The 27473-nt window shown below is 40.7% G+C and overlaps 1 protein-coding gene across 1 annotated transcript in view; it reads right to left on the reverse strand.

Moving 5' to 3' along the window:
- lmx1al (LIM homeobox transcription factor 1, alpha-like) overlaps positions 1-27187 on the reverse strand; it is a 167765-nt gene extending 140578 nt beyond the window's left edge. The window contains exon 1 of the mRNA XM_039770416.1: positions 27063-27187. The gene's annotated coding sequence lies outside the window, so the exon portion shown is untranslated. The remainder of the gene's footprint in view (positions 1-27062) is intronic.
- Between the last annotated feature and the right edge of the window lie 286 nt (positions 27188-27473).

Here is a 27473-nt window from a genome sequence, read left to right on the forward strand (position 1 = left end):
CCCCCCAGCCTTGACTCTCTAAGAAAACAAGAAAAAACCCCAAAAAAACCTTGTAGGGAAAAATGGAAGAAACCTTAGGAAAGGCAGTTCAAAGAGAGACCCCTTTCCAGGTAGGTTGGGCGTGCAGTGGGTGTCAAAAGAAGGGGGTCAATACAATACAATACAATACACAGAACAGAACAAATCCTCAATACAGTATAAAAATAACAATTTTGGAAATACGGAGCAGAATTTAATAGTAGATGATATCCAATAATAAGATTTGGATATTTTTAGAGTCCTGGAGACCTCATCCATCAAGCTGCCTCCCCCATGTGGCCATTCCACGGCTGAAACAGTGCTGGGCCAGCCAAAGAACCCCTCTTTCCCACGATTCCTGCGATCCTCCATCAGGGATGACTTTACCTCAGGCAGGCAAAACACCTTGGCAGGTGGGCCGTGGCACCAAGTGCCACATTTGAGTACCAAGAAGAGAAACAGAACAGGTGAGGGTTAGTATCCAATTCTAACTGTCATGTTACTTGTGTTTCAGTGCTAATGACTGACAACAGAGATGCAGTCTGTTCAGTTAATCAGCAGCTCTAGTCAGGGTGTACTAAACTGAAGTAGTGAGTCTTCAGCCGGGATTTAAAAGCTGAGACCGAAGGGGCATCTCTTATAGAAGCAGGCAGACCACTCCACAGTTTAGGGGCCCTGTAACTAAAAGCTCGACCTCCCTCTGTTATTTCATTAATCCTTGGAATCCTAAGCAGACCGGCATCTTGAGATTTTAATGTGCGCTCAGGTTTGTAAGTCATAATAAGTTTGGACAAGTACTACACACACTACACGCTAACCACATCAGTCCCTAACCTTAATTTACCCCTAATCTTAACCCTTTCTACTACACACTAACCACACTAACTCATAACCTTAACTCCTGCCATGAAACTGCTGGTGTAGACCTGCTGGCCTAGACCTGCGATGAAGTGTGCTGCTGTGGATCTGCAGTTGGATCTTATTGTTTTTGTCTACTTGTCCGGCGCTTAGAGTCCGTTTCACTTTCTCTGAGACAGCAGCTGGCACTGTAGCAGACAGGGAAAAAAAAAATCAGGAGTGGTCTCTCCTAGACTTTCTCGTATACTCAGATATGGGGATGGATATTTGAGGGGTAAACCGCAAGACAATGATTAGATTTTTATATTACGTACATTAAAAGGACCATTGACAACAAATCAAATCAAATTAATAATATATTGAACAATTATTATAATAGTAAAGTTGAATAAATCGGACTGTGCAGCTGTATGAATAAAAGGTAAAGTACCACTGCCGGAAATAGCCTAAAAGTTGATAGAAATCTACATTTTGTACCTAATACTTGTACTCAAGTTATCGTGTTTACATGCACACACACAGCCAGACACAAAGACATAATTCCAAAAATTGTATTTTTCAGACTCAGGGAGGTCTGAAACGTTGAGATTCATCAAAATCTCGACATCAGATTTTTGGACGATTACAATACTTTGTATACGAGAAAGTAAAAAGTGACCAATCAGACACTTGCTCTGATCATGCCCTGCCTCATATCAACCAACCAGGACTTGCTTTGAAATCTTTTTTATGTAAGTCTGACTTGGTAGGTTTGTAATCGTGAAGATCGAAGTGGGCCTGAGTGTGCAGTGGATGGTGGACTGCTGTGAGTGTCTGTCTGTGAAAACGTGGACTTTTTCTGTTACAGTGATACCTTGGAATCCAAACTTAATCTGTTCCAGAACCCTGTTCGAGTTACAAGACCATTTTTCCCCTTTAAAATAATAGAAACTAGATTACAGTAGTTTGATCCATGCACAAATGTTCAGGCCAAATCCAAATTTCTCCAATGTAGTGAAAAAGTAGTTCCATTCAATCATGTCAAATGCTTTTTCTGCATTCGAGGATAATAATATCTCTGGGGTGTTTGACTTTGCGGGTGAATATATTACATTAAACAGGCGTCAAAGATTGGAAGCTAAGTGTCGACCTTTAATAAGTCCAGTTTGATCTTGTGATATTACTGAAGGCAGCACTTTCTCCGTCCTTCTAGCTAGGACTTTGGAGAGTATCTTAACATCATTATTCAGAAGTGAAATTGGTCTGTATGATGCACATTGTAATAAGTTCTTATTTTGTTTAGGAAAGACAGTGATTAATGCTTGGCGAAAAGTTTGAGGTAGAATTTTATTGTCTCTAGCTTCTGTGAATGTTAGAAACTGGATTAATCCATTCCTGGATCCCACAAACTTGAATTTTCAAAATGATTTTAACAGTAAATACACTGGATTTTAAGGTAAAATATTAACAAATAATAATAATATTTGAATAAAAATGTAAATTAATAAAATAAAATTATAAAAACCTGTATTTACCTTAAAAAGCGATAAGATCTTTCTTAACTTCAATTGTAACTCTAACAGCTTTCCTCTTTTTAGGACCCATGGCGAATACACTAAGTTGTTATTACATAAAAAAATAACACAAAACAGGCACAAAAGCATAAAATTAGCAGCGAAAATCACATGAGTAGCTTTCACTACAGCTTCCGACAACGAACTGAACGACAAAGTGTATGGGTGGCCCGAGCGCTGGGGAAACGTACGCACAAACACACACGAACAACGTGCTGGCCGTTCGAACTCCGAAGCAGCGTTCGAATGCTGGGGCAAAATTTGCTCGAATTTTTCATTCGAATTCCAAGTTGTTCGAATTCTGGGGCGTTCGGATTCCGGGGGCAATACTGTTATTAGGGTTAGGGTTATTAGGCTTTTTTTGAAAGAAGAGCAGCAGGATGTGCAAACAAGTCACCCTGAGGATTGTCACTGTCACCTGCGGTTTATCACTTTTAAAAAGAACAAACTGGTAAGAAGAACAGGAACTATTATTATTATATTTATTATCACTGTCCATCTCGTTAGAGGTCAACGAGATCTCCCAGGCCTTGAACTCAGCTTGTTGTTCAGTTGACCACCCATGCTGAAGAGTGCGATCTTCTGGATCTATTTTTTCCATGGACTCTACATAGGAGTTTATGCAGCTGTTCTTACTGTAGAACCCAATCTTGATAGCTCCCGGTGCACCTATGACTACTGGAGCCACTCTTGTTCTTGTATTCCACATGCATGTGGCTTTGACCTCAAGGTCTTTATACTTGACGATCTTCTCTGCCTCCTTTTGCTGCTGTTGTCGTCTGGAATCTTCACATTGATGAAGACACACGACTTGCTCTTCTTGTTGTGGCCTGTTGACGGTGATGGTACAGTCTAGGGTGACCATGTTGTCCCACATGACGACACAGACTCTGGTGTCAATTACCACATCTGGTGTATACCCTTACCACTTGTCCACCATCGGAACACCCAGCAATTGGCACAGCGCCACCTGCACATACGTACCAATCTTCCTGTAATGTTTGAGATATTATTGTGATGAGTGGTCCCTGGCGCAGGGTCGCTTTCGAAATAAATAATCGTCATGTGCAGGGCTTCAATCGGGTGCCGGTGTGTTCAGGCACACTTCACTTCAATTAGGGTACCTGGCCGTCCGAGTCGCAAACACATGTGGAGGTGGGTGGATTGGTTGGACGCCTCAATCATACTGTGGGAGGAGCGGCGTGTGGCACCTGCAACCAGTTAGAGAAGGCAGGATAAAGGAGTCTGCATGGGACAGAAAGTGGGATGGAAAGAAAGAACGCGAAAAAAGAGCGGACGGATAGAGCCGTGAGAACAGCGTTGCATGGAAAGGCAAGTGGAGACGGACAGACTGCCAGCTAATGCGGGAGAGGCTGCATGGTCATTGGCCGCACAGAGGAGTGAAGTATTGGCACACTTTGGGTAATTTTTGGCGGTAGAGTGGGGGCAAATGTGGAGACGTCCTTCCCCAGGGATCCAAGGTACAACAAAAGGAGCGTGAAGGATGACGGGAGGATAACCAACTCCTGGCAGGGTCTATTTACTGCTAAAATGGCGGTCAGGTGGAGGAGGAACACGGCTGCTGGTGTCTCTGCCAGCTTACGCGCGTAATGATTGAGCCGGAGAGACAAAAAGTGAGTTGTACTGGGCTTGTCTATGATCTGACGAATTGAGGACTCGAGGTCTGAGTTGTTTTCACTTCAGCTTTAATTCTAGATTTTAAACTCACAGACTGTCACTGTTTTTATTTTTAATTATGCATGAAGACTGCACTGCCCTTTTATTGTACGAATTTTAATAAAAGCACTTGAGCATTTGAACACCTACCCCTTGCTATATGCGTGTCCTCATTTGCTAGGCTCATCCTCGGTTACTGTATCGATGGTGTCGGATTCATGGGGCTCCCAGGATGCAACAGGAGCTTGGAGCCGACCCGCACTGTCACAATTATTATTATTATTATTACAAACTAATAAACAGCACAAATAAACACCGGTGTGTATGTGTGTGTGTGTGTGTGTACACCATTAAAATGTTCACCGATTGGCATTCTCCACGTACGAAACAGAACGAAGCATCTAGCTAAGCCGGAGGAGAGTTGTGAATTGAAGGCAAATGGCAAGACAATTAGTGAGTGGTTCGCATCTGTGAAAACTCGAGACATAAAGGTGCGAAGCTAACGGCCGATCAACTCTCCTCGTTTTTGTACAGAGGAATAATTTGGACAAAATGAAATAAACAAGTACTGAAATAAGTGAAAGTACTATGAAATGTGACAATAAATAAACATTAACAACATGAAATGTGAGTATAAGTAATTAAATGCGTCATTATTTTGTGGATTATTTCTTCATACATTGCCTGAGAATCACCATCCAGGGTCTGAACTGGTAAATGATCCCACCTGGGCATGAGAGGGGGTGCGGGCACTAACCATTTCTTCTTTCTTCACCACAATTCTGGAAAGAGGTCAAAGGACAATGCCAAGCCCCTCCCACGACCCCCAGTGATGGCCCCACCCCTTCTGCCATAAAAGTAGGTGGTCCCTTGAAGGAGGCGTTCTTTTGGGACCTGGACCTCAATGGAGGCAAAGCTCCTGCTGAAGTGCCGAACTCTTGGATTATTAAAGGCTTTAAATCTCAGTGCCAAAGGCACTACCCATTTTTTTTTTTTCTCCTTCCTGATTAAACATGGCACCCCAACATTTCGTTGGCATTCTCGGTCTGTTTTCACCCGGTCATGAAATTGATTTCATTATTTCTTCACTTATGTATTTCAGTTACAAGCAAGCAACGAGAAACGAGCCCTGAAATGGCCACCGTCACTTTCACTTGCCAAAGTCGAGAGGGCGGGCTCTAAGCAAGTGCTGTGTTTTGATTGGTGAATTGTCGGTTGGAAGAGTGGAGGTAAACCTTTGGCCATCAAGAACCACATTAGCTACAGACACAAACTCCTAACGATGAATTTGAAGTTTCTTGAAATAAAGTCGCTGTTTTGTACACACAGGCATTCTGGGTAACTTTATCTTGCACTCGTATCCAACATGCACAGTCACAACTCTGAGCGTGCGCATGAGCCACAGAATCCCTGCCATGATCACAGCTGGACGTTAGGTTGGCCTTTTTCTATATTAGATGTCATTTTGCACAACCATTGTTAGGGTCACATCCCATGTGACTAGGGGCGTGGTCTCTAGGGTCATGACCTCAGGTTCACCAGCATGGTGGGATAAAAGGTCAGGGTTTACAACAAACTTGATCCAGTCTGTGGATGAATCCTTCAAACTGTTATTGATATTCATGTCTTGCCTCTCGGTCGCTTTATTCAGAATTTATTTGTTTTGTTTTGCCTTTTGCACGCATCTGCCATGTTTGTCTCAAAAAAATTAGTTATCTGTTACTGCCGAGTCAGGACAATTCCCAAGTCAAGCAAAGTGGACACGCCCACTCTGTGGACAGTTCACCAATCAAAAACCGGTTCCAGGCTAGAGCCCGCCCTCTCAACACTGACGAGCGTTAAGTGACAGTTTTCATTTCAGAGCTCATTTCAGGTTGGTGGATGTCACCACAATAAACAAATGGAGAACTAAAACATAAAGAATTAAGCAACAAAAAACATTTAGTAACAAATGTAATTATTTATTAATACTCCCATTTCATGTTGCTATTATTTATTTATTGTCACATGTCACAGTCCTTTTATTTACGTGTGCATTTAGTTTTTGTCCAAAATATCCCTCCATATTTTGGGGGACCCGACCAAACCCCACCAATCCACGGCGCGTCCTTTCACTTATGTTTTTTTTTTGTTTTTGGAAATCCTCGACCTGCCATGGTCTATGATTTAATTACGTTTTTTTTCAATCTATTTTTGATTAAACCGCTGCCTTGCATCTCTGGTTACTGAATTATTGACTCGAGAATTAAAGTCTTGTGATGAGACGGCATCCTCGAGTAATGAGGGTGTAATTAAGGAGCGCCGCTGGGGAAGGAGAATTAAGGGGATGTTTGTCCAGAAGCCGCAGGGGTTAACCCCTCCAACGATAAACGCAGAGACACATCCTGGAGTGGCACCCCGGCTAGGGTGGGCTTCAATGGGGAGCCTGATGTCCGATAACAGGCCACCCGTGATCCTGAACAGGACTATTAAAAAGAACGGATAATATAGATGGGTGGATGAAAATCCAACGATACGCTCATAAGCGTCCCAGTAAGTAAGATGGCTCCTTACTGGGAAGCATTGCTTTACAAAGAACCGTTTCATTTCTGTGACGGGTCACCTGCATGCGAAATGAGCTCTTTGGGCTTTGAGAAGGATCCTGATATGTGGACAAAACAGACATCTGTAATGTATGGTCGGTGGCCAAGCAGGATACGACAGATCAGGAAATCCTGAACTGAGGCTGAGCCGCCATGGTATGCAGTGAGAGGAGTTTTGAGATTCTGGAATCCTTCTTCTGCTCATGGCTATTTATTGAACCCGCAATGAATCCAAATAAACAAAGGGTCCTTACTGGTACCTTCATGTGGATGGCTGTTTTAGGGATCAAAAGTGGTCTCCCTATGGCATCGCTCTGACAAACCACTCTGGCAACTTTAGTTTTCTTAAGAGCGTAGTTGAAGTTAGAGAATTTAGGACACCCCAGACCATTGGATTTCCAGACTCCCCAGGGATGGCAGGCAGAGCCAGTCAATCCATTGGGACGTCGTTTGTGAAAGTTAGGGCGGCGTGACGGCTCTGAGGCTAAGGATCTGCGCTGCTAACCCGAAGGTTGCTAGTTCGAATCCCCGTCACTGCCAAAAGAGATCCTACACCGGTGGGCCATTGAGCAAGGCCCTTAACCTTCAATTGCTCCAGGGGTGCTCTGATCCCAAGGGGGATGTGAAAACTAACAAATTACGAGAAATTGTATAAGGCGAAATAAATCGCAGGTGCCACATTTTGTACTGCTATCACTCATAGGGTGGCCTGGTGGCTCAGTGGTCAGTTCTCCAATTTCACCCACTGGTGCAGCGGCTCCAAACTTGCCCACTTAATCATCATCTTCTGCTGGGCTGGCACCCTGCAGGGCATGTGCTGCTTGCTGCCTAAACAAGTGGGGTCTGGAAAATGAAGGAACGAATGAATCCAACATTGTAAGTGAGGGTCATCCGCAGATGTATGAAGGTCCGCACTGGAGTTTTCTCTTGGCTTCTTTATAGCTCGAGCTCTGCTCATCCATTGTTATGCATTTTTGGTGACTCTTGCAATAGAAATCACCAGACTGGACGATCAGCTGCCACCGACGACTCACCCTGAGTTAATGTCAGGCCTGGAAGGCGCTATAAAAACAAAATGATTACTTTAATCCGTGACGAAAGTATTGGTCTGTAAAGTGCAAGAATGAAGATTTAGTCAGCTTTGGTTATTCACCGTGAGCAGCGCCGGTCGAAGCTCATATGGACTCCTAGGTTTAGGACCCCCAACCACCCCTCAAATGTCTACAGTGCGCCCCTCTAGGTGTCAATATCATGGGTTTGGGGGTGGGCCGTGGGGGACCATAAAGGTCTGGAAAACGCATTGCTTGAGTCATATAAACGGCGCCCCTCGGTGTTCATAGTGCACTTAATATTATTAGACTTTATACCCACGAGCGCGCGATCCATTACTTAATAAAAACGGCACCCCATCGGTGTGTCCATTTAAGTAGGCGAGGTACGTGAGGGCATCGTGGTGGTGGTTGTGTGTGTGTGTGTGTTTAATTAGAGGGGTTCAACGTCCATCCATCCATCCATTATCCAACCCGCTATATCCTAACTACAGGGTCACGGGGGTCTGCTGGAGCCAATCCCAGCCAATATAGAGTGCAAGGCAGGAAACAAAACCCGAGGCAGGGCGCCAGCCCACCGCAGGAGGTTCAACGTAAAGTACATAAAGGTCCGAAACGCGCCCCTCAGTATTCTGGACCAGCATCCCCGTATCCTTATCCCACTCAACGGTGTCCAGGACACGCGCCCCCTCGATGTGTGTGGGGGGATTTCAGACTTACATAAAAGGTACCCAATTCGGTGTCCAGTGCGTCCCTCTTGTTGTCCGGACTGCGACGTGCCAGTTGAGTTATATAAACGGCGCCCCTCAGTATCTGGAGCGCGCGCCCCCATCTAAGGGACTGTCCGAGAAGGATCTCTGCACTGCGGAGTCGGAGAGCGCACGTCAGCGGCCACGTCTGTGAGAGCTTGAGGGAGACACTTGAACTGAAGCGAGTTACGTAACAGCTGAAAGGCGCTATATAATCTAAAGCGTTATTTTAGGGAGTAAGGAAGGTAACTGTGCTAAACCGCACATTCTTCTCCATCCCTGACTCCAGGCGTCACCCCGAAAGTGCCATTTATCACACTGCAGACATACGGAAACTGTCGATCGGGATTGGAAAGCGTCTGGAAGTCGGCGTCATTACGAGTGGCGCTATAAACGGCAATATAATGAGTCCCCGTAAAAATAAACGATGTCAAATGTCCTGAGGCTGGCTTTGTCATGTAAATACACTGGATGTGCGTACAGTTAATCCAAAGCGAGATGCGCTCGTGTCACTTGGCATTCATTGAAAAAATAGCCATGTTAGATGAAAATTAAAAAGAAAATGTAAATCGATTGCACAGAATAAAATTATTGTATTCAAAAATGATTGAATTATGCTTAATATACGTAATCAACATATGCTGAAACAACGTAATAAGTTTATAAATGAATGAAATTGTTTCATTTTCCGTTAAATTAATTATGTTGAATCAACATGAATCACATCAATAAAACATAACATTTTAAAAATTTTGCAAACTTTTTTTAACTGCATATCTACGAGTTATTTAACTATAACCTACTTAGTCGGTCTGTAATTGATTCGTTAAACGCTCCTCTTGCCGAAACGGCTATCATATGCAGGTACCCTCTTGTAGGTTCTTAACAGCGACGCCATATAGGGAACCACTTTTGGTTTCCACAAGAAGCATCCTGCACATGAAGGTTCCAGAAAGAATCTTTTATTTCTTAAGATCTCCAACAGACTCCATGAACAACCATGAAGAGATGAGAACAGGTTTGCGGGATACCAAGAAAGAGAAGAGAACACACAATGGCAGGATCAGCTCAGGTTTTCTTGCTCAGTTCGTATTCGGCCAGGTCGCCTACCAGGCATTAAAGATTTCTGATTTGTCCAAATAGGAACCGTTAAAAGCTCAAAATAACCAATTAAATATGCAAAAAATAAAACCTTCAGAGAATTAAATGGTTTTTGTCAAGCAATGGAGCTACAAGGAACCACGCAACCCAGTAAAAAGCATTAAAGAACCGTCATTTTTATGAGTGTATGTTGGATGTAATCAGTTCTCAAATAAGCGTTTACGCGATGGCAACACAAATAGTTAAGAACATGGAGGATTTGATTTATTTATTGTGGGGGATTCAACACATTCTGTGTAATTTCAACATTAATTATTCTGATTATGTGGCGCAGTGGGTGGCGTTACTGCCTCGCATTTAGGAGACCTGTGGGTTCACTTCAAGGGTCCTCCCTGCGTGGAGTTTAAATGTTCTTCCCGTGTCTGCGTGGGTTTCCTCCCACAGTCCAAAGACATGCAGGTTAGGTGAACTGGCGATCCTAAATTGTCCTCAGTGTGTGCTTGGTGTGTGTGTGCCCTGCGGTGGGCTGGCACCTTGCCCGGGGTTTGTTTCCTGCCTTGTGCCCTGTGTTGGCTGGGATTGGCTCCAGCAGACCCCCGTGACCTTGTAGTTATATAGCGGGTTGGATAATGGATGGGCGGATTATTCTGATGTATATAGCAGGCAATGAAAAAGGTGCTTTCCTGAAGTATAGGGTGGGCAACACATTTGCCAGTGTATCAAAAAAATAATTAATGTAAATAAATATAGATATATGATACAGTATCTGCCAAACAATAGAAAGAGTACACGACACGTGTTTCGCCCTTACTGGGGCTCGTCGGGTGTACGTACCTTTGTATCACCTTACGGGGATCAAACCCCGCACGTCAGCGCCTGTGAAGAAGCCTCTGACGTAGTGCCAGGGCAGTTGGTTCGCTTATTTGACAGTGTGAAGATCGGAGTACAGCCTTACATTCTTAGTTCTGAATCGCAATCTGAAGATTTATGTGGCTACCTACCAGATAACGCTTGTGGCTGGCGAGAATATGTGATACAGTATATATATATATATATATATATATCATATATACATCTTGCCTGAAGAAGGGGCCTGAGTTGCCTCGACAGCTTGCATGTTGTAGTCTTTTAAGTTAGCCAATAAATAAAATGTGTCATTTTGCTTGGCTTTTCTCTCTCTGTCTCTCTGTGTATATATATATATATATATATATATATATATATATATATATATATATATATATATATATATATATATATATATATATGTTCCACATCTACACAGAGCGCACGACATTCGGAAAAACTGAATTGACTAAAAGGTCTTGAACTTCCTTTTCAAGTGTACAAAGGTCTGGCGATCCCTTAGACCACAATGCACCAAAAGGGGCGGGCCTCTATGGAAATACAGGACTGTGACGTTCAGAAAACGTGTCAGTTTTTAGTTAAATGAACTGTGCCTTTCATCATGATTTGTGTTAATGTGACATCTAAGTGAATTATGTCAAGGTAACTAGCCAAAGTGGTGTGGTGTCAACAAGCAGGACTATTTTAAGTTATTTTAACCTCAATCAGATAAATAAAGTGAACAACCCCGTTTGTTGTTTTGTTATCAAGGTTGCTCCAATTGTAAAAAATATATATTGTGGTTAAAAAGACAGAGAAATAAAACAACAACACAATAAAACATTCACGAATTCAATTTAGGGCTTTGTAGGTTCGACCCTGGCAGCTCACCCCACCCCAAAATGGGTGGCCAGTCTGCCGCAGGTCCCACTGCGCCTTCGGCCAAATTGGAATCGATAATTAAAGCGGTGAGGGTAACCACTGAGCCACTGTGCTGTCCGAATTCAATTTGAAGTTTCCCATGGGATTAGTAAAGTTTTACCTAATCTAATCAATCCATTTTAATGGACGGTAGACATGAAACGGCACAAAAATCAAAAAAGAAAGGAACTGCGAGAATGGAAAGAGCAGACATGGGAGTTTCAAAGCAGAACAGAATAAAATGAAGCTGAATAATAAATAAAGCTGACCGAAAATAGGAGCTCATAGGCAGTGCATACAATGGCTAAACCATATATAGCGCCTCTTTAGGTTCAGTTCTCTCCGCGTTAAACTACAGAACTAGCGGGCTATACTGCTAATAAAGCTGCATCCTTAAAAATAAAAATCATAATTCATCAGAGTAATGCCTATAGGGGAACCGTAAAGGAACCTAAGAGACCCATCCACAGAAAAGTTCCAGAAAGAGACCTTTATTTTGACCTGTAACAGATTTCATACAATGAACAGATACATAGAGATGTGAAAGGCACTATATAAGTTAGAGATAGATAGATAGATAGATAGATAAATAGATAGATAGATAGATATGAAAGGCACTATATAATACATTGATAGAAACTCTTGCACCCAATGATTATTGGGTAGTCTTCAGCGGCCGCGCGAATCTGCCCTAGATAAGCGGGTGGGTTTGCATGGATGAGTGGATGGATGGTAACAAATTTGCGAAATCCCAGTGGGTTTCTGCTTTTACAGGGACTCTTACCGCACAATACCACATGCTATGGCAGGTTTTCCTATTCTGTTTTATCCCGTTGGTCGCTTATACGTTAAATATTTCTCTTTTGTCTTCAGAGCCTTTTCAACGCCCAAAGAATAAATTTAATATGCAAAGCACCTTCACCGTCTGCAGTGGCTCTTTGTCAAGCAATGAAGCTGCAAAGACTCATACAGCCCAGTAAAGTGCCATTAAAGACGCTTGATTTTTTATGAGTTAAAATTACACGCGTGTTCATTTTTCGAGCTCTTTTGTTATACTCTTTTGATTAGTGATGCAATCCTATTTTAGAAGCCCAGATGATCCGTTTAGGACAACGCCGAGAGTGGGAGGACGGACAGCACGATGAGGACAGCGAACGGCACTATAAAACGGAGTTTAGTTTAACATCAATGCAGTCCGTGGCCTGCGGTGTTCACTAATCAAAAGTTGAGGCCTCCTTACTCCATCACGGCGCCGTCCACAGCGAATCATTACATCGGCGTTGTATGCATTTTAAGAGGAAAACAACATGTACGGCGAGCTATACGGGACAGTGTACCCGAGCTTAATCCGTGTTATTAAATGTATGTAGTGAGTCCTTCAAAAAGCAGGAGCCATTGATATTTCACGCATCCGATTCCATCTATTTACCTATACTGTAATAAAATGGTCTTTCTGTGACCTTCATGTGGATGGATCTATTGGGAACCAAAAATGATAATCCTATATGAAATCCCTCTAAAGAACCCTGCTGGTATACGTTGATTTTTTGAGAGGGTGCTCATCCGTTATATGAACTTGAACGAGTCCGTGTATTACCGGTGCCCCGATTATTATGTAACGTTTTTTTTTTTCCGAACGAGCTTCTAGCGTCTAAAAAAATAAATCAAGCGTGTAGGTTTAGTCTGCATAAGAACTCGAATCTGCCGTGCTTCATATTTACAGAAATGTGGACCGTTGGGACAAACCGACATCCTTAATCCAAAAAAGAGGAATAATAAAAACCAAAAAGCTCAAGGTGCATTCCGCTCCACAAACGAGTGCACGAAGCGCCAGAAAGAATCGTAAAGTCGTTTTGGCAAAAAAAAAGTCAATTAGGGAAATAAAGAGGCACATCCAGTTCCCTTCACTTTCCAGACACGCTCGTTTTAACTCGCCGGATAGGATTACACAAATTAATTATTAGAATCCCGTTCATCACTTCCACTGACGAGCATGATTGTTAATAATTTAATTTTATTTATAATTTTTAATTCTAATTATGGCCCCGCAAACTTTCTTTCCTTATTTGCATGTATACGCACGTATTTTATAATAGTTGTTAAAATAATAATAGAGGTAACGAACCATTGTCATCCAATTCATTGTCTTGGTGGACTCAGGTCTGGAAACACCAAACACAAGTTGGGACTTTGCCCTTGTAATGTTGCGTTTATATGAAAAAAGACGCCGTGGAATAAGAAGGCTGTCCTCTGCATCACTCTTAAATATACTGGTGCGGAAATGGCTCTTTACTGGGTTGCGTGGTTAATCCTAAATGAAGCAGCGCCTGACAAAACACAACTTCATTTTGTGAAGGGCCCTTCGCATGCCAAGTTTGTTCTGTGGGATTTGCAAAGGTTTCAGATAAATGTACAAAAGCGAAATCGTTCATGTCTGATATCAACAACCAACACACGAAGTAAACCTGAACTGAGCCTGTGGGATTGTATGCAGCAGGAGACCTCTTAAAATCAGGAACCCACTGGCATTCTGCAAATCTCTTATTTATCTGTGTGGCTATTTATGGAACCTGTTGTGGATCTAAATAAATACCGTCTCTTTCTGGTGGAGGGTTCGATTGGGAAACAACAATGGTTATCGCTGTGGTATCGCCCTGAAGAGTTGCAAACCCGTGGAACTGCTGCGCCACTGCGCTCTTCTCAGCTCAGCCGTCTGCTCCACTCGTGCCCTGCGGGTATAAGCGCACCTTCAAAATCCGCGCGGACGACGAGGTTATTTTCTGTCGACCATTTGTCTGTCTCGTTTCAACAACATGCGTGTTATCCTTATCTGAGTTATTGAAATGGGACAGAGAGAGTATTCTAAAGGCATATACTGTACTGTATACATTTATAGATAGATGGGAAAAGCACTATATAAGATAGATAGATAGATAGATAGATAGATAGATAGATAGATAGATAGATAGATAGATAGATAGATAGATAGATAGATAGATATGAAGGGCACTATATAAGATAGATAGATAGATAGATAGATAGATAGATAGATAGATAGATAGATAGATAGATATTTAAAAAAAAAAAACTATTGACAAAAACATCAAATATACAACTTACACATTATTATAAATATATTTACATGTTAATTTTTTTTTTTTTTAAAAAACACAATTGAACCAACAAAAACTCCTAAAAAACAAACCGCAGTTCCTCGTTATCACAGTCACACAGCACACTATTCACACAACATATTGTTTTAAACTTGTCCATATTCTTTGTGGGTTTGTAAAAATTAAAATCAATCAAAATGCGACTAATGCACAGTATTTTAAAAAACACAATCGGATCTTGTAAACCATTTCCTTCAATTTTGTGCTTTCTCGTTTTCTAAATAGCTAATTTACTTTGCCCCATAATAAAGTTTGCTAAATTCACATTATCTATGTTTCGTTTAGTTTTTTTTAAAACAATGTGAAAGGCACTATATAAGTTAGGGATAGATAGATAGATAGATAGATAGATAGATAGATAGATAGATAGATAGATAAACTTGCATCCAATAATTATTTGGATAAACTTTGGATAAATGCGCGATCAATGTATCATATAGCGCCTTTCATCGCTTTTTTCTATCTATCAAAATAATGCCTTTCATGTCCTTTATTTATCTTTCATAGTACCTTTTATATCTATCTGTCTGTCTATTCATTCTTAATTTTATAGAATCTGTTACAGATGTAAATTAGTAAAGGTTCTTTCCGGAACCTTCACGTGATGGTTCTTTTAGTAACCAATATGGTTCCCCTATGGCATCTCTCTTAAAAACTTTATTTGTCCCCAGGGGGAAATTTGGCTTTTTACAGAAGCTTTTTAAATAAATTATACAGTATTTATGCAGTATGGCCTATGAATGCTCTGTCTAATTTTAATAATCCACATAAGGGGAGTATTATACTTGTAAATTATTGAAATGGGATATAGAGTATTCATAGGTTATACATTGAATTAAATAAATAAATAGCCTGTGCTTATATTGCCTTGTTTTTGATCCCGTTTAATTGAGGTAAGGGTGGCAGGTTGAGCCTCTCCCAGCAGCACTGGGCACAAGTCGGGACTTAGCCTGGTGAGAGGGTCAGGGCTGAAGAGAAAACCACAAAAAATGGACGCCCTAAAATATATTGTTTTGTGCTATCATAAAGATAAAAAAAAAAAAACTTTTTAAAAACATAAAAAAGCTTTACTTTTTGCAGATTAATTAGACATGACACAAAACACCCGGATCTAAAATGTGTCTAATGGAATTGTATATATTCGGTACGATAACTTTCAATAGACAATCAAAAATATATTCACTCTTTAAAGTGAATGTGTCAGAGCGGTTCTTCAAAGTGATGCCAGGGGAACCAATATTGCATCCCAAAAGACTCATCCATATGAAGGTAACAGAAAGACCCTTTATCTATTTAACAGGCTTCGCACAGTAGCCATAAATAGAGGATAACAGATTTGTGAAATATCGGCGGGTCCTGATTTTAAAAGGACTCTCGCTGCATGAAATAACACAGGTCTAAGTTCAGGTTTTCTTAATAGTGCCCCACTAGTTAGACTAGTATACGTTAAAGTTTTCAGTTTTTCTGCATATTAGGACGTTTTTTAAAGTACAAAGAACCAACTTCACATGCAAAGAACTCGTCGCAGAATGAAATGGTGCTTTGTCAAGCGAGAGGAACCATCGTAAAGTGCCATTAAATGAACCAGGATGTTTAAGAGTGTGAGGTCGGTCAATTTTAGATAGAATTCGGTGCAAGTAGCTGGTTTTGAAAATAAACTACAAATCTAAAACAGTAGCAATATACTATAGCGGTATATTATAATCATAAGAGTTTAAATAAAAAAGAAAGGTTCGGTTTTCAAAAAAAAAAAAAGAGTCGTGTCTATGTACAGTAATTGCAGTTGTAATTGTTTAAGCAGGCGAGATCTTCTATAAGCATGTTTTATACAATTCCCGATATTTTCTTGTTCTTTTTTTTACTTTACTTTTATAAAATTATTTTAAATATATATTCGAAGACTTCGGTTCTCTTCGTCAGCTCCGCTCCGCCCTGCCCGGCGCGTCTCCGCATTTGCCGTTCTCTTGTTATCCACCGCACTTAACTGAAGACATCGCCGCCTCGTTTTCCTTTATTGCTGCCATTCCCACAACATCTCTGATACTGTCAGTTTAATTAATTTTCAGATTAGACTTTAGATTAATTAAATTCGCCTTGATTGGTTTAGTGCCACTTCTTCATATAGAAGGGATTATGTGTTTATTTACCAGAGCAGATTATCCTTCCTTATCGATGTGTTTCATTATAAGCACTGAGATGAGGGCAGCTTGTTTGCACATCTGTTCACAATAACTCGGAGGATTAGAAGGCTTACAGAACCGAATAACGAGGCCTTATTATTATTATTATTATTATTATTATTATTATTATTATTATTATTACTACTACTATAGATTTGTTTACCATGTACGCAGTCTTTCCTATTGACACCACTCCCCTTCCATTATTATGGACTCCCCACCCTCTGCTGCAGGGGACTTAAAGCAGGGCGCCTGAGGGTCCTCTATAAGGCCCTCCTAAATCTCAATTTCACTTTTTGTCGCATTATCAATACTGGCTTGTTAGGTCTGTAGTTTAATAATATTTGTAAGTCGCATTACATATCAGAACGCTAATGAATGAACTCCATGGTGCCGCAGGCCACGGGTCCTTAAAGCTAAGAGGTGCGGGTGTTTAATGGGATGCCCAAGGTTTGAGGGGTTACGGTTATCCAGTGCCTCATGAGCGGGAAGCGTTACGTTTGAAATTAAAAACGCACACTTCAAAGCATAAATGACACATGAAGAGGAATTGGAGTTTCTCCAAATATCCTGCGTTCCTCCCCCACATGCAGTTCTTTAAACTGCGCTTGGATGCCACGGGCCGGGGGTGGGCAGGTAGGACTATCCATGGGGTTCGTGATTGCCTCACGCCACTAACTCGAAATGGTGAAAAATAAAAAATAAAAAAAAAAAATGGTTAGCAATGTTGGGACACCTGAGAAAGATAAGGCATTCGATAGCATTTATTAGATGAAAATAGCTTTTAAAAAGGGAAATGATTTTTAGTGTACCAGCTAAGATTAACTTAAGTGTGCATGTCCTCCAGAAAAAAAAAAAAAGATATTTAAATGCCAGTCTTGGTCGGTTTACCGTCTTCGTGACGAGGATACTTGATGGCCATTCACCCGACCACTGATTTACAGAAATCTAATTTTGGGGAACCCACAAGGGTCAGCACCGGACGGATCCCCGCCGCGAATGGGCAGCCTGGTCATTACTGTCACACACTGGGCCAAGTAGAAGTCACCAAATCACTCAGCATACGGGGCCTTAGGAACATACGGGGGAAGGGCTTAGTGCCGAGAGAGAGAGAGAGAGAGAGAGAGAGAGAGAGAGAGAAGTGGGCACGCGCACCCTGGGAGAACGTGCAAACGTCACGTAGGGACCGGGATTTAAACCTGGTGCCCTGGATCTGCCATTCTGCGGCGCTAATCACTCCGCTGCCGTCCGTATTCGTTTTGCTATTATGTCTGCAGACAACTAAATAAACCGGTTGATGAAACGTTCCTGTATGTATTGTTAGATTTTGCCAATTAATCCAATCTATTTGTGGCAAAATATATTGAGTCTTACTGAATTAAATCTAATCAGATCATATTATTAGTAAGCAGCATAATGTCGCATGCAGTGCTTAGCCTTGTTGCCTCATAGTTTCGCAGGTCACTGTCACTGTTAAGCCAGCAGGACCCCCCACGGTCGTTTATCTTTTTCTGTTCCACACCTGAAAAATATATACGTCCTGTTAACTGGTGACCTTTCAATGAATGAATACGTGAGTGCGTCCAATGATGAAATTTCGCCGGTACAGGTATAAACCGTGCCGAGATCGGTTACATCCCAAAATCGCCCGTTTTAAATGAACACAAAGTAACTCTTAAAATAATATGGAAAGAGGACACGCATGTACACTCTTAGACCGTGTACGTCTCCGGAAACCTGAACTGGACATGCGGGTTAGAAAAGTGGCGCAATATGATGATGACGATGAAGGTGCGGACTACTCTTCAGTGCTTAAGTTGGCATTGCCCGATGTGTCTGCCGCTCGCGCTGTTCTCGTTTTCTCTTTTGGGCGTTCACGTTCGTTATATTCTAAACTTTTCATCCTGTCTCCTTTCCGCTCATGCTCACTATCAAATACTGATTACAAATTGAATTAACTGATTCATTTTTGGGTAACACTAGCAATTCGAACAGGGGCTCAAACTGCACGCAGCGCGACTAACAAGCTGTCATTTTTTGTCATGGAGAAAAAAAAGTCTGCCGAATGGATGAATACTGCAAAGCAGTCGTAAGTGGGCGTGCAATTGTTTTATTTCTGTTAAGTTTACATTTTATAATAAAAGTCTTTTACGAGCGGTCCCTAATCGTTAACAGGTGTCCTCTTCAGTTGTTTAAGGACACTTTTAGTTAAACGTGAAGCTTCACTAGTACTTATGTGCTATAAACTATTACACTACTGCTAATATTATATTTATAGTATAGTATCATAATTTTAGTGGCACATGATATCTTTCAATTGCTATTAGTAACATCGATAGAGCTAATAGTTCGATTGCTATTAACGTCATAGTGATTAAATATATTAAACAAATAAAGTTTTCACGGTTTTTACATAACAATTCATATTTTTCCGTTTTCAATATTCCAGTTGCACATTTCAATTTAACCATCATTGCATTTTGACTTTGCTGTCACAGGTTGGTCTTAATTATTTTTCTTTGAAGCCTCCTTTCAGAACTTTAAGAGACGTTATTAATACAATTTTCAGGACTATTAAGAATAATATTGGCGCTGTTCATTTTAGTCATAATCAGCACTGTCAGGATTGTTTCATTCACGGCTCCGTTTTTGATCCCCTTTCTGTGGCAACTGGGAGAAAATGCGCGCGGTTCCCGTGAGGGCCATGCGGCTCTCCGTCTCCGCTTTTAGCCTGGAGCTGGGAAGGCACGCGCTGGGTGAATCCACCTCTGAATTATTACAGTTATTATTAATACGAGGTATTATTATTTTGTAGCAGCAGTAAACGTAACTGGAAATTTCTTGCCGTTATTAATATTTCTGCAAAACTGTCAAAGCGCACACGTAATACTACCGTTATTTTAGTGAGACACCCACACCTTATCATATCACTATCAAGTGCCAAAAGAAATGTAATCGAGTCTAATACTTTCCTTTTGAAATTAATGAAAATTACAAATATAATAAGTCCATCGATTCTTACTTATCTTTCATTCCGAGAATTAAATTTTGCATAACTGCACCTTGAGCAGTATTCTTCCGCGACCTTAGTTATTATTATTATTATTATTATTATTATTATTATTATTATCCCTCCATCCATCCATCATCCTAACACGTTTTATCGTGAGCAGGTTTTGCGGAGAAGTTGAAGCCTGCAACCGTTATTATTATTATTTTTATTATTATTATTACTACTACTACTAGTAACAGTTGCAGCAGTAACTGTAAAATCCACGCAGTCGAGTGTTGCTGCATACTGATTTCGCTCCCGCATGCGCCTGATGCTGTCTGATACAAAAAACTGATAATAATAATAATAATAATAATATAGTTCTGTCATTCTTACTAGAAACATTACTACTACTACTTTTATCATGGTTGACGGACGAATGGATGGACGAAGTTTTAAAATTCGTTTCCTCCGCCGAGACGCAAAAGCGCTTGCATTTGCGCGAATTCCGATTCTGTGCGCAGCTCAGACAGACATTACTAGTCAATCCTCCACAGATTCGCTCGCCCTCAGTCCTCAGGTCCTATAGAAGTTCACGTTATAAAGTATATTATTGACATGTATATGTAAAGGCAACGTATAATAGCATATAAAGATAAAAGCTAATATTAAATTAAATAAATTAATAAACAGCTTTCTAAATACTTGCCTTTTCCTCGTGTTCTGATTACACTATTTTGTAAAGGCTATACGGTTTTGTATGTACACACGAATACATACATATTAAAACACTTTTTCGATTTGTAAAGTTGTTGGATAAATAGCCTGTTAGTGCTGCCTAAGTAAACAGATATGCAGTACATATGGAAGGCTCTATAATAAACAGACCGATAGATGGTGTCTTGGTCTTGGTCATGTCTTCAGTTTCACTGCAGTGAAAAAGAAATGTCCTTTTTTCCACGACATGTTGTTTTTACTTTTGTTTGCCTCATACTGTACACACTTTTATTTACATTATGTGGTATTTGATACAGCGCGGTGACTCACGCTTGTATCATTCTTAATGAAGTGCCTATCGTCGTGCAGTGATAGCTAATTACGGTACTTGGCTTTCTCTAAAGTGACTTACAACATCCTGAGGTGGGCTGGCGCCCTGCCCGGGGTTTGTTTCCTGCCTTGCGCCCTGTGTTGGCTGGGATTGGCTCCAGCAGATCCCCGTGACCATGTAGTTAGGATATAGCGGGTTGGATAATGGATGGATGGATGGACTTACAACATCTGAGATACAGTTGCTTACACACCTTTTGTTTTGGAGCACAGGCCGGTGAAGTGAGCTGCTCAGGGTCACACTCTGTCAGTAGCTGGATTTGATTTCACAACCTCAGGGCTTAAAGTCCAAAGCCTTAACCATTACACCCTAAATTAAACCCCGCAGGGCGCCAACGCATCGCAGATTCTATATTTATATAAAACGAAAAGAAATCAGATTGATCAAAATGTTCAAGCTGTCAAATTTTAAAATGTATATGCATGTATACCGTACTGCGGTGAGTTGGCACCCTGCCCAGGATTGGTTCCTGCCTTGCGCCCTGTGTTGGCTGGGATTGGCTCCAGCAGACCCCCGTGACCCTGTGTTCGGATTCAGTGGGTTGGAAAATGGATGGATGGATGGATGTATACCGTATAAAAATGTACACTGATATGTTAAAATTTCTCGTCCCGTGAAGGTGCGATTTGTTCTTGCAGAAGGGAAGGCCAAGGCGGGCGATTGAGGGAGTCAGCGGCTCTTACATTGGCAAAAGAAGCCACAGCTACATTGAGAAAAAAGGACGACACTGGCGACGAAAATGCACCCAAGTGACAAGCTTCACAAAACGCCACTCCAGAGACAAACAGAGGCCAAAACGCACTCGTGCACGTTAACGTCCAGAAGGGACACGGCGACACCGGTTCAAGTTTGTACCTTCACTTAAATATAAACGATGTTCTGTTTATTGAGGTAAATGGTTCCACTGCTTTCGCGTGATAAGATGTTGTCCCGGTGGAAACGAATCCCTCCTTCGCATACTGCAGGAGATACCAACTGTCCAAGTCTTCTTCAAAATGAGAGCCAAACGCGCAGCCTCTGCCTCCTACACGCGCTGTCCTCCTGGCAGCAAGCGGCTAAGGGAAAGCGCAAGCCTCCGCAGAAACAAGTGGAAAATGAAAGATCTGAGTTTATTCACTTAAAAAGGATCGAAAAAAGGCCGAGCATCTCGAAAAGAAGTTCACCTAAAAGCAGAAGTTAGCGCGCGGTGCAGCCATGAAGAGCAGCGAGCCGTGGGATGAGCCGCGAGCCCTGGGTGAACAGAGGGGTAATAGAGCTAGACGAGAGTTTACAAACTACTAGAAAGAAAGAAAGAAAGAAAGAAAGAAAAAAAAAAGATGTATACGGGAGTCCATTCTACTCCTTCATCCGCATGCAGGCGCCTGTTTTACGAACCAACGTCTTGAAGCGATTGCAGTTTTTTTTTGCCGCTTATAAATTCAAATCGTTCACATATCCTATTTATACGTAATGTGGTTAATCATATTTTCCATTATTTGACGTTTCTTATATTGATTGTCTCTTCAAAGTTTAAGCATAACGTTGGATACAGACAAATCGTGTCCTGCCAAACAAATAATGCAATTATTCACCCTGATCATTAAACGTTTATATGTATAAAAACCTACATCCTATAAATTAGTCAAATGAGGTACGGAGATTTCCCAATTACAAAAGCAAAGCATTGCGATTAAACGGGTTAATTTAATAGTAATAAAAAACAAAAAACATAATCGCTCTTCTCTCCCGAGTCGCATGTCAGTTCGTGCCGATGGTTCATGAATCTTAGAAATGAAATTTGAATTCCAACTTAAAATCGTCCTTTGGGAAATGTTTTTAAATAAAATGTTGATAAGAAAAAAAATTCTTAAAGACATCAGAATTTATAAAAAAAACAGGAAATATTAATAATAAAAAGATTTAGTGCCATTTGCATTTTAAAATGCCCAAATACATTATTCGTATATAAGGATCAAATATACAATGTAAGAAAAAATGTTTATAACGTTTAGTAGAGGTTTTAATATGGAGTTCTTTGGCACTGGAATGACATTTGCAATTTAATTAACATTTTTTAATGAAAACAATATATTGATTCAATATACTATATATATATATATATATATAGAGAGAGAGAGAGAGAGAGAGATATTGATTTCATATCTATCTATCAATCTATATTGATAGATAGATAGATAGATAGATAGATAGATAGATAGATAGATAGATAGATAGATAGATGTGAAAGGCACTATATGATAGATATAAAAGGCATTGTATAAGTATAGATAGATAGATAGAAGAGAGAGAGAGAGAGAGAGAGAGAGAGAGTCCATACGTGTGTGTTTTGTATGCATATCAAATATTTATTTCGCTATATGAAACATGCAAGTGTTCTGATTTAAAATAAAAGGTAGTTAATATAAAAATGTCTCTTTATACATACCTGTAAACACTACGCCTCATCTGTAAAGTCAGGCAATTTATTTTAAAATTCCTATCAGACGTTTTTTGCATATCAAAATACTTCAGAATTGACAAAGGAAAGCCATTTTAATATCATATTTGTTGAATTTTGGTTTTTTTTAACATGGCTATACTGTATTATTGTGCCATGGTTCAGGATTTCAGTAAAATGGCGCGATACTAAAATGTATTCCATGTCTATTTCATTCAGCCAGAGAACAATCCTATTTTTTTTTTTATTTGTTTTAAAACCCCTCTTTATTGAAAACCTATTTTTTCGCTCCTGTTTTATCATAAAACTTGAAATCTTCGCGTTGTAAATGCGGCACGCACGCTGAATTCACACCGACTGCTCGTATTTCTGACTTGAATTCCGCTAATTGCAACCTCAGAGTCCGTTCAACGCGTTTGATATTCAGGATTTCTGTTCTTTTTTTTTAATTTTGTTTTCATGCAGAACAAAAAAAAAAAAAAAATCCCAGAATTGTTCATTTGTGAATCGTTCATAGCGCACCGGCATCCTTGGAATTCTTTAAATGTAAAACTTTGCAAACTGCTAACAAAATGTGTTTAAGTATTTTTTTTTTCCTCAGTTAATGCAGCTGTTACATTGACTTACTGATGGACTCTGTTAATGAATTATACGTTTAGAGCATCACATGTCAACAAATTCGCCACTTGATCTAAAGAAGATCCGCGAGTGCAGACAGGCAGACTCCGCACTTGGGTGCTCACACCGTTCAGTTGGGAACTTCTACAGTCGCTTAATCCGCGTGCAGCCGCAGCCTGTCCTGTGGGTGTCGAGTGTAAGGCAGGAGCCAACCTCCGGTTCTGCCGGTGTAGAACATGAATGCATTGATGGACAGATTCCTGGCACGCGTTTCTTTCTCGGCAATAAGTGTTATCAACTGTTTCGCAGGGAGTGGCTTCAGAATCCAACAAACATTTTCAGTGGCATCGCCATTGAGCGCCTCAACGGACTGTTCTCGTCTGCGGTGTCCGATTTGCGAAGTGCGCGTGTTTTGCACAACTTGTCGAATGAATTCAAATTCACCGTCCAGTGTGGCATGACAGCCCCAAACTATACCGTGCTGTATAAATGAATGAATGAAAGAATACACGACGACATGAAAATTAATGAATTAATAAATGTAAACGTGAACAAACAAGAACGACGTAACGCCCAGGATAAGCCATGTCTGAAAAATGGATTAGAAAAAGAAGAGAACGACAACCATCCTGTTAGTGGACTACAAGGAGTCAACGGAGTCAAATCCACACCGTTGGAAGTTAATCATTAGAAGTAAAATTAACGTTACGGCAGTTTACTACCAATACACTTATGTTACCTATTGTTTCTGATGAAAAAATAATTCAAAAATTAATAATAGAACTTTTTATATATTCTTTATGATAACAATAATATTAAAAGAAATAGTTATAATAATAATAACAGCAAAAAAACAGCACTAAATAATAATAATTCGCCCATTATTGAATAGAATTAATCCAGTTCCGGATCGCTAGGACCGGAGTTCTATAACTATAATTCAAAAATAACAGTACTATTCCTCTTCCTTTTTTCATCTTCTTCTTAGTAGTAGTAGTAAAAGTAGCATTCGTCCATCATCAAACACAATTAATCCAAAAATAACGACACTTATAATAATAATAATCATCATCATCATCATCATATCAGTATTATTATGTTTAAAATTGCATTATTAATAATGTTGTTATTCGTCCATTATCAAATACATTTAATCCAGATTAGAACTGCTGGGACCGGACTCACTATGACTGCTAATATTATCATTATTTCTATTATTGCTTCTGTTAATAATAATAATAATATATTATTATTATTATTATTATTATTATTATTATTATTATTATTATCCTCATTTTTGTCTGGGCACTATGACTATCCTACTACTATTAATAGTATCATTATTTTTATTATTGCTGCCGTTATTAACAGCAACAGCAACAATAATAATTTATTATTACTATTATCATCATCATATTGTTTTGCCCATTATCAAACACATTTCATAGTTTAGAACTTCAGGGACTGGAGACACTATGACTGCAATACTAATATTTTATTTTTTATTATTGTCGTTGTTATTAATAATAATGATGAGGATAATGATGACAGTAATAATAGATTATCATCATCATCATCACCATTATTACTATTCGCATGTCATCTAACACATTTTGCGCTTACCAAACGACCGTTACACAAAGATAGCCAGGAGTTGGACTCCATCAGATAGCAAAAGAAAACTGGGACCGGCGAAAAAGAGTTGGCGCTGGACATTCCGCGAGGATGTGAACATCAAATGGGAAACAGTAAACGAAATGGCAATTACCAGAGCAGAATGGCGACTGATTGCTGCCCGAATGTGCCCAGCCTGAACTTGAGGACCCAAGTCTAAGTAAGAATGATCTAACACAATTAATCCAGTGTAAAGGAGCCGGAGTCCATACCATTTACTACTGTTATCGGTTAGTTTTTCACAGTTTACGAGGACGCCAGTTAAGTCCGCTCATCTCTTTAATTCTACCTTTTAAATGGTCGCCCTTGCCGTCACCCCACTGTCACAGTCCCCTGGGTATTTTTTTGGATTTCTGTCCGGGATGTTTCGGTCCTCACAAGGTCGCCTTTACCTTCCTGTAGCTCGTCGATAAACATTTGCGGCTTTTGACGGCTCAGTGGTCTTGCGCGCTCCATTTTTTTAAATAATTCCTCTCATATGTGTTCAAGTCTAAGTACTAATGAAATAATTATTAACCTTTTGATTGTAAGTGTCGCAATACGTGTCTTCAGATTCAGGACTCTTATTTTCCCCCGAACTATCAGCCATCGTTTGTCCGACGTTTTTTTTTTTGGTTACTGAACAGAGCTCATTGAAGAACTGACTGTAAAGCTGACGGAGGACGTCATTCTTAGTGAGTTCTGCTTTAAATCTCTGCTCCTTTTGCTGTCGTTACATTTAAAGCGGGAGGCTTAGCACGAGTATCCTGGAGCAGGTTTCAATTAAACGTTAATTAAACTCGCATCTTGTAAAGCACTTTGATCGACATCCCTTGTATGAAAATGTGCTATAGAATTAAATGTTGTTGTTATAAATAGATTATAGCTCAAGGTAAAAGGTGTACTTGGGATTTTTGCGTTAAACTGGGCACCATGCCGTAAAATAAACAGGTGACGAAGACTAAGAATTGTAGTCCGTGTCTTCCTATCCCAACAGAATCACTTTCAGATGAATATGTATATTCAAAGACCCGAATCCACGGTCAGATTTGTGGGCACGTAGTGCCAGTCGAGTCTCCGAAATGTGTGAATCGTGAAGCCAGGAGCGCTCGGTGGCTCCTTTTATATGCGCCGTTCCCGTTATCCGGACTGCGTGTCACTCACTGCAGACAAGTCGAATTCTTGTGCCACTGTCATTGTGTCTTTCCTCCTCATGGTAATGCACGGCAAATAATGCCAAATCTTCGCCATAACGGAGAAGCTTAAGCTTGCCTGCGGAGTGCGTGGCCCCGGCTACACCCATAGATCTCACCGTCTGTGCTGTCGCCTCTGCCAAGTCGCCCGTAGCATCCCTCCGAAAATAAGAGCCAAAATGCTGTCACTTTTTGGAAAGAGTCGTAGACGGTCGTAGAGGGTACAGTTAGCCCACCAAGGGATATTCAGCCTGCGCGGCGCCTTAAAGATTTGAGATCGTCTCAGTAACAAACGTTCAGTTCAGACAGTCCGGTGGCGCTCCAAGACTTGAGCGGCAGCGGCGGCTCACTTACCTGCGCCAAATAGATGACAAAAATGGGAAGAACAGGACTCCGTAAAAAAAGGACACAAGATGTCGAAAAGAAGACGAAGCGCGTCTGTAAATAGTATTCCGAAATGAGCCGCCAAGCCGTCTGCGGTGTGTGATGTGCCTCAGCCGAATAGACGTGAGAGGTGTAGTGTGGGAGTGGAGAGGAAGGGGCGGGGCTTAGGAGTGAAGAAGACCCACGAGTCACCAAAGTGTGTGACACCGCGCGTACCACGCCGCCTCCGGGGGTCAGTCAGGACGGGGCGCCTCCAGGGCTCTTAAAATATGAAGGTGGGCACTTTTATCATGATGTTCACGTGGGGCTGTCTGATGAGACACGCGCGATGTTTGCTTTTTACGAGAATTCTTTCCAAGAGCGGATCACTGAGGAATGCGT

Source organism: Polypterus senegalus, chromosome 12 (genome assembly GCF_016835505.1).
Source record: "Polypterus senegalus isolate Bchr_013 chromosome 12, ASM1683550v1, whole genome shotgun sequence".
Classification (NCBI taxonomy): domain Eukaryota; kingdom Metazoa; phylum Chordata; class Cladistia; order Polypteriformes; family Polypteridae; genus Polypterus; species Polypterus senegalus.